The sequence below is a fragment of the Phascolarctos cinereus genome, unplaced genomic scaffold (assembly GCF_003287225.1).
Source record: "Phascolarctos cinereus isolate Bilbo 61053 unplaced genomic scaffold, phaCin_HiC Scaffold_726;HRSCAF=1367, whole genome shotgun sequence".
Classification (NCBI taxonomy): Eukaryota; Metazoa; Chordata; class Mammalia; order Diprotodontia; family Phascolarctidae; genus Phascolarctos; species Phascolarctos cinereus.
In genome coordinates this window covers 301,574,605-301,581,434 of record NW_027556098.1, presented here as the reverse complement: position 1 = coordinate 301,581,434, position 6,830 = coordinate 301,574,605, and the positions used below count along the sequence as shown (strand labels likewise).

The 6,830-nt window shown below is 36.1% G+C and overlaps 1 pseudogene; it reads left to right on the top strand.

Annotated features, from left to right (window-relative positions):
* The first annotated feature begins 4,475 nt into the window (after positions 1 to 4,475).
* Positions 4,476 to 4,902, top strand: LOC110215017 (large ribosomal subunit protein eL31 pseudogene; annotated as a pseudogene).
* Positions 4,903 to 6,830: the final 1,928 nt, after the last annotated feature.

The window sequence follows — 6,830 nt, the reverse complement described above, 5'->3', positions numbered from 1 at the left end:
GCATTCCATCCACTGCACTACCTGGCTACAAATAATGATGCTGGCTACTCTAGAAGAGGATGATTTTGAATAGATCCTATTAGCCACAATTGTTATTGAAAATGAATAAGACATCTCTTAAAATATTCCTGAAGGACAGTGGGGTTCTTCTAATTCTATCCACTCAAGCCTTTATTTTAGCTGTGCCTTATTTAGGCATAACACTTGAAGAGTTGGGAATAATTCATGCTATTGTTAATATATGTGTATGAAGTGTTAAGGTGTGAGGTTTTGCCAAGACCTTTTCAGGCATGCTTATCCATCTTTGGTGTTCAACTGCTCACCCAACTCTTACCTGTGACTCCATGAAGCTGTAACATGTGCAGTGGCCACATCCCACTAAAACTATCTGGGAAGATAGGCTAAACCAGGTTGAGGATAACCAACAGGCCTCAAACCCATCAGTAAGTTAGGGTGATGTCTACTTCAAGAATGTGAAGTCTTCCCCCCAGGTGCAATGGGCAGATGAAAACAATCTGTTCCAAAGTCCGAGTGGAGTGCTTATACCTTGGTCAGACATCAAAGACTCTAAGATCATCCATTGTATCCAGGACCATCACCAGTGGTTCTAACTTTTGTCTCATCACTGGATTTTGATTACTCAGGAAGAGAGACTGAGAATTTTATGCAGCTCTGCCTTTGTTGACATTACCACATGTCATGATCCTCTTCAAAAACAACAACAATACATAAATGAGTTACATTTCAACTTAAATGATCACAAATTAAACTTAATGCTGCCATCTAGTAAAAATCTGAATATAAAATAAAGTTTTCTCCTTCTAGAATGTCCTTCTGTCTCTTATACTCTTTGAATCCTATGTGTCTTACTTTAAGGTCTCACTCAACAACTACCTCTCCCATGAAACTTCTTTGATTACTACAGGTATCCTTAATTACATCCCTCTTCTTAGAACTCCCACCACTACTTTACTCATACTTAATAAAAATGAATATGGAATAGTGTTGACTTTTTGACTGAAAGGCACAATATTTTAGTTTGGGCTACTTAACTTGAGGCCTGAAAACTTTTTTTAATCAGTAATTGTATTTTACTACAATTTATTTCCTTTTGTAATCCTATGTATTTTATTAAATGCATTTCAAAACATTATTCTGAGGTAAAAAATAGGAAAAAGGACTTGTACAAAAATATTTGTAGCAGCTCTTTTTGTGGTGGCAAAGAATTGGAAATTGAGGAGATGGCTATCAATCAGGGAATCACTGAACAAGTTGTGGTATATGATTATAATGGGATGGTATAAGAAATGATGAGCAGGTGGATTTCAGAAAGACCTGGAAAGACTCATATGAACTAAGGCAAAGTGAAATGAGCAGAACCAGGACAACGTTGTACACAGCAACAGCAATACTGTATAATGATCATCTATGACTGACTTAGCTATTCTCAGCAATACAATAATCCAAGACAATTCCAAAGGCCTCATGATGAAAAATGTTATCCACCTCCAGAGAAAGAACTGATGGAGTCTGGATGCATATGAAAACATACTATTTTTTACTTTCTGTATTTTTTGTATTTTTTTCCCTTTGCATTGGTGTATTCTTTCATAACGTGAAAAATATGGTAATTAAAAAATCAAATTAAAGATATAGAAAATGACCATAATAAAGGACAGCATGAGAAAAAAAAAACATCATTCTGAGAAAGGGTCCACAGACTTCACTAAATAGCCAAAGTCATCCATGATATATATAGTATGTATGTATGTATGTATGTATGTATGTATGTATGTATGCATGTATGTGTGTGTGTGTGTGTGTGTGTACCCTCCAATGTAGTGAATAGAACACTGAACTTGGAATTTGGAAGACTTCAATTTAAATCTTGCCTCAGACACTTAATAGTTATATGACAATGGGCAAGACACCTAAACTCCAAGTCTTAGCTCTTTAAAACAGATTCAATGGGAAGAGTGTTAAACTTAGAAAGAGAGAACTTGGAATTGAATCCCAGCCCTGAAACAGTGACATTGGTCAAGGTATTCAGTCTCTCAGGGCATCTGTTTCATCATTTGTAAAATGAAAAGACTAGAAGATGAAGTTCAAATTTGCTTACTACTCTAAATCCTTGATCTAAGATCTGCTACATGTTATAGATGCTTGTAATCTACAGAGATGAAGAGTTCCCACACATGGAGTTTCCATACCAACAAAAGCACAAATTTTTGACATAGCCTTGTTGTAGGCTGCAATCAATTATATAGAATGTTATAAGGATGAATACTGCAAAATGTTTAGCATTATTGTCTTTTTATCATGTATTACAGTTTCATGAGTTTAAATCTTATTTCCTCATCAAGATTGCAAGTGCCTTGAAATCTGGCATGATATCTTAATTAAATTCAACAAACATTGACTAAACACATTCTGTATTCAGAGCACTGTACTAAGCATGTCAAGGTGGGACTGAAGCATAAATAAAAAAGGGTCCTTGTCCTTAGGAAATTTGTAATCTAGTAGAGAAAATCAGGCAGCTAGGTGATTCAGTGGATAGAGTGCTGGGCCTGGAGTCAGAAAGACCTGAATTAAAATCCGGCCTCACACACTTACTAGCCATGTGACCCTGGGAAAATCACTTAACCTTTGTTTGCCTTAATCCACTGGAGCAGGAAATGGCAAACCATTCCAGTATCTTTGCCAAGAAACCCACATGGACACTATGGTCCATGGGGTCATGAAGGGTCAGACATGACTGAGTGACTGAACAGAGAAAATCAAACACATACATGTAGCAACTCTTCTGAGCCACCTTTCTTATTTGTACTTACAAGTTTGATACCCATGGAGGTATCTAATCCAGGTTCAAGGTATTCTGTGGGTTGCTCCTCCTAAAACTACATCACATGGGCTCCCCATTGGTGTCTTGAATTTGTCAGTTGACACAATTAGATCAAACAAAGGCAGAATTTTATAGAGTAACAAAATTTGAGAATTGGAAGGGAACTCAGTGGTCCTCTAGTACTACCTGTACATGAAAAAAGAATCCCCACTATGATATATATGAAAAATAGTCATCTAGCTTCTTCTTGAAAACTCCTAAGGAGGAAAAACTCATTATCTCTCAATGTACCCTATTCTACTTTTAGATTCCTCTAACGGTCAGTAAGTTTTACTGAGGCAGCATTGTAAAAACTGTAATGAAAAAAATTCCACCCGTAACCTTGGTACACTTTCTCACAACTAATCATGATGTCAGTGGAAAGAATGGGCCCACATTTAAAGTAAATGAATAGAGAAACACAACACTTAGGAAACACTTGTGGCCAAGACAACTCAACCACCAGCACTTCAGCACCCCAGTGTCTTCTGCCTTCTCTTTGAATATTGGTCTCATACTGTACCCCTAGGAGAAGTGTCTCTGCTAGATGACATCTTCCCTCTGAATTCTCCTTTATGAGTTTAGTTTTAGAGCTGAAAATACCTATCCCTTTCACCCTTTTCTACTTCTTTTACTTGCTTTGTTAGAAAGCACACAATCAGATTGAGGTAATAATAATATAATAGAACTGGTGGCTTCATATAACTATATACATATAGTATGGCTGCATAGGAGCAAAGCATACATACAACTATAGATCATGTCTGGATGGTAGTGGAATCCAAAAAAGAGCAGCAGTAAAGCAAGCAGTGCAGTTTGAAAGCCAAACCAATGACGTGTTTCTAGCATCTGGCATTACTGCCTGTGGGTTTCTGACTCCTGGACTTGAGTATGTGAGGAAAAAAGAAGATACATGGATAGCCTTTTTGTTAGAGAAAGGCTAAGGAAAGTAGCATCATTGAATCTTATATTTAGGCAAATTCCTATACTCATTCTAAAAATCAGCTTCATAAATACATAAAGATAGAAGTGTACCAACACAACATTTCATTTAAAAAGATTTGTACATTTTAATGGTCTACAAACTCAGTATGAGACAAGAATGGTGATGTTTCCATAGATCAATTATCTTCTTGATTAGGGTACTAGAGATGGCAAGCCATCCAAGCTTTCTCATCTTGTGTGACTCTTGCCATTTATTCCCATAAATCCTATTAGCATAAATTCCCATAAATCTGCTTAATGTGCTGGAAGTGTTTCTCTAGGTCCCTTGACATTATTTAGCTATCAGTAGAGTACTGGGGTTATCCACTTGCCCTGTCTATCTTCTCTTAACTTGAAGCATGATCAATCTACCTTGTTTACAATCAATCAATAATTTTATTATACTTCTTTCTGTCTGAAGAATTGAGTACAAATCTTCTTTAGTAATATGTTATAGCTTTTATGTATCCTCCATGCATCTCTCCATTGCCCTTTCAGTCAACTGAAATTTAGTGCCTTTGGAACTTACAGAATTTAATTTGTAGCCAAAGAACATAGCTATAAGAATTCTGGTTTTAAAATTCTATTTATAGTCCTTTCTGACCTGGTCCTGGGCAGGATGGCTCCCTCAAAGAAAGGTGGAGAGAAAAAGAAGGGATGTTCTGCCGTTAATGAGGTGGTGACCAGAGAGTATACCATCAACATTCACAAGAGGATTCATGGGGTAGGCTTCAAAAAGCGAGTTCCTTGGGCTCTAAAGGAAATCTGAAAATTTGCCATGAAAGAAATGGGAACTCCAGATGTACACATTGACACCAGACTCAACAAAGCTGTTTGGGCCAAAGAAATAAGGAATGTCCCTTACCGTATCCAAGTGCGTTTGTCTAGGAAACACAATGAGGATGAAGATTCACCAAACAAGCTGTATACGTTGGTTACTTGCATACCTGTCACCACTTTCAAAAGTTTACAGATAGTCAATGTGGATGAAAACTAAATTGAACTTCATTTAAATGAAGTTATAAAATCTCAAAAAATATATTTATATATCTAGAAATGTACATATATATGTGCATAATACAAATAGATATAGATATGTGTAACAGTAATTGCATATGGGCAATGAAACGGACCCAGACCTGAAAAGGAGGAAATTAGATTGCATCTATGAAATTGTACAATTCTTTTAATGGCTAAGTGTTTGTAATTATGAATGCATATACAGGTAGATGTACATATATACATATATGTGTGTATACACATACATACATAAATACATACACACACATATACATACATACATACATGCACAGAGTGTACACACACATAATAACTCCAATAGGTTCACTCACCTATATATCATAGTCTGGAAAAACCACATTTTTCATCCACTTGGTTATTTTTATGTAAATACTTTAGTCCATATTGTTCTCAGTGATTATGCATGACACTTAAGAGACTTCAAAATGTCTTAAGATACAATGTTATATGCAAACTGGAGCATAAAGAAGACCTTATAGAGTAGTCATTGTTTAGCTCGTGCTCTGTTCTGGACAACCATAATGATAACAGCAAACACCTTTAGCAAACACATATCTCCTTGTTTTGGTACTACTTGATATCAATAATCAGAGTCCATGGAACAAAATTTTATTGTTAACTTTTTCGTGGAACATTAGATGATTTCGACATACGCAATTTTGGAATGCTTATATGTGTTGGATTCAAGCCTTTAAGGAAATATTTTGTTCTACTAAAATAGTGCTTTTTCTAAATTAAGCTTAATGAAATGACTCTTATTGAGCTTTTAATAAACCTTTTTTTCTTCCATTGCTTCTCCCAGTTTATGATATTGCTCATAATCTTTCACTACCCTTCTCTGTAAGACTTTACTAATTAGTTTACATTCAAAACTTATACTGCCATTGTTTGTGACTTAGTTTGGGGATTTTGGAGGGACTTGGGGAAAGGGACAGGTAATCTGGCTCATGTGGGCACCTTCCCCAACATCTGACCAGAGATTTAATGGTAAACCAGCAGCCACTTGAGAAGTTACTTATGTAACCTAGCCTCTGATAAAGTATCAAAGGACAAAAACAATGTCACTGCAGGTTTTCTTGTCCCTTCTAGGATGAATGTGTCTTAAATTTTATGTCTGTAGATTTGGACTCTCACTTCATGGGATATAGCTGCACAAAAAAAATGACTTTTTAACATCCTTGTTATTTTTAAGAAAGGTTCCATGGTGTGCTTCACTAGTTTCCTTGATTCCCAGGGGGTCTAGGGCAATGATTTGTGGGTCTACCAATTGTTATCTATGCTTTCAGATCTTTGAGCATTATAATCGCTTGAGAGGGTAACAGAAAGACAAAAGGTTGGGGTACAGTCTGACATGCTGTGGCTGACTTTGCAGATTAATTGGGTCTGTTCTCATGATTTTAACTGTACTCTGACACTTTTTTATCTAAATATTTCTTAGCGTCCTAGAGGCCAGGAGTTCACTCCTCCATATAGATGGTTTTAATCTATATGTAGCAATAGCTCAATAGGTATTTAGAAGAGGGGCTTTGTGATTCAGGCAATTAGTTAACATCTAATAAAAAGAACACACACACACACACACACACACACACACACACACACACAATTAAGTTTGCTAGAAGCCTACATTGCTGACTTTACTTTCAAATCTCCTGATCCATTCTCTATACTCTAAAGCATGCTAAGCATATATGTGTGTTATACAAATATGTATGTATGTATGTATGTATGCATGTATTCATGTATGTATGTATGTATGTATAAATGTTAACATCCACTTAGGGCTTTTGTTTACTACTTTGCATACAGGGGCCCCACATATCTATGAAATGGAAAAGTAGATAGGTATAGTGGGCTAAACCACTATAGGCTGACATAGCTCTTCATTTAGTAAAGAAATATTATTTTGGTTGACTGAAGTATT